Raw genomic sequence first — 2500 nt, 5'->3', positions numbered from 1 at the left:
AGCGCCGATGCCAAAATGACTGTCCTCTGTCTGTCCTGCCCCTACCCCTGTTTGCAAGCATAGTTTCTAAGATTCTCACAGTCTCACACAGAGAGACCTACATACACACACAGTTACAGAAAGAGCGAGAGCGAGAGAGAGAGAGAGAGAGAGAGAAACCCACACTCGCTGAAACTCACAGTCACTTCATCTTAAACACTTGTGGCCGTTCGTTTTTCTGTGAAGCTCGAGGCGGTGACACACATTGTGGATGTTTTCAGGCAGTATGACTCTATAACGGCCCACTGCTCCTGGGTTTATTCTTCCACAGTATATAATTTGTACAAATTTGTGGCCATGTCATTGTTTGGAATCGAACTGTGTTTGGCATAACTCAGGACAATCTATATGCTTTCTACTGCCTACTTCAGAGACTGCATTAAGCCACAGTACTGCCTGCATTCAAATCAGCTGCGCTAACAGGCGTGCATGTCCCTGTCCATGTCAGTAACTCACAGTAGGATACATTACATGGCAAGGCGGTCTGTTTTTTAATAGAAATCAGGATGTTTCTAAAATAAAGACATTTGGAAACAGATGAAAGACAAACGAAAACAAATGATGTTGTGTCACGGGGACTATACCATAAAGACAGTATAACATTATCAGTTTATAATAGGACTATACCATAAAGAACAGTATAATATTATCAGTGTATAATAGGACTATACCATAAAGAATAGTATAACATTATCAGGGTATGATAGGACTATACCATTAAGTACAGTATAATATTATCAGTGTATAATAGGACTATACCATAAAGAATAGTTTAACATTATCAGGGTACAATAGGACTATAGTGTTCTGTACTTACCCTAGCATAATCCTAATCTTAACTCTTATGCAAACCCTAGTTTTATGTAATTACAAAGTATCACTGAACTATGTATTTCTCAATATATAACATTGTACTGAATATAACATTAAACAGTTACACTTTAACGTTCAAAATAGGAATTCTGGTTCTGACCTACATTGTTAAGTTCCTGACGTGGAAAAGATTTGATGAAGGAGACAAAATGCTCGATTTCTTTGTTTCCATGAGATGATTATTTAAGTATTTGGTGACACCGCCCTCGCACTGACATGCACTGAGGTTCGGTTCTGTAATATTTCATGCGATTGGGTGACAGTCTGGGACGAACATGAGAACATTTCATGCTACAGATTATCTCCTAAGCCATCACTTCATCTGTTTTCTTACGTGTCCATGCTCAGTTCAAACCGCAACGTGTCAGGCGATGTGAAAAATCAAGCTTGGACAGTGTAGGCGTTGTTTTGCGAAAATGCTGAATCTGAGCTATTTTAATATGTCAATACTTGCGTCTAATTTGTCTTTGGTACCATTGTCAAGCTGGATGGTCCCTTGAGACCCCTTGGTTTCATGCTGTGTTTTCAAAATGAAATGCTCTGATTCCTTCAGTAAAAACACCTGCTCTCATTCTCCCGATAGTCCAGCACTTAAGCCTCTATCCAAAATGCCAAAGTTGTTAAATTATTTATGTCTTTCAGTCCACCATTTTCTTTCTTTTGGGAAAATAATCCATTACTTTAGTATGGAGGACGAGCTGTAACACCCCATTTGATGGCTTTGAAGACCCTTTAAAACGTATTTGTGTTTTCCATTCCTAGCTAAACCACCCTTTATTGGACAAAAGGACCAGAGGCCTGGTAAGCCAGTGGGTTTCCACCATCTTAAGTCTTGGCCCCGGCCGTCATACATAGATTATTATCATCATTACGTGGCCCCATCGCCTGATTTATGAGGGTCACTGGCCATTTTTCTCCTTTCATTGGTGCCTCAGTCTCTCCCTGTGGTGAGGTGTGATGGATGACCGATGCATTTTACATGCCTGTTATCCCATTTTCACCCCCCACTGAAACAGGAACCCGGGAGCCTCACAGGATTTGAGTATGCCTGAACGCCGAGCTTAAAACTGGACAGAGTGAGTACGGTGTGTGTTTTTGCTTTTACCAGTTTACTAATGATACTTTTGGCATCGGTCGCTTAGTCGAAGAAGAATCTCTAAAATGGGTAAATATGATATTGCCAGCAAGTGTTGTTGCTGAAATATGTTATATTTGCATGTGTGTATTTATATTTAGGAATTTCTGTCTAACAAAAAACACACTCTGGCACATTGGCAAACTCACACACACTCACCTGCAACAGACAGACTGACAGACACACACACACACACACACACTCTCTCTCTCAGACCCTCCAACATAACAAGCGATTTCCTCCTAATAATCACACACTCTGTCATACTGTCTCACATCCCCTCACCCATCCACTCCCTCTCTCTCACACACACACACACACACACACACACACACACACACACACACACACACACACACACACATGCACACACACACACACACACACACACACACACACACACACACACACACACACACACACACACACACACACACACACACACACACACCT

Source organism: Clupea harengus, chromosome 4 (genome assembly GCF_900700415.2).
Source record: "Clupea harengus chromosome 4, Ch_v2.0.2, whole genome shotgun sequence".
NCBI lineage: Eukaryota > Metazoa > Chordata > Actinopteri > Clupeiformes > Clupeidae > Clupea > Clupea harengus.
Note: the sequence above shows the minus strand (reverse complement) of the source record.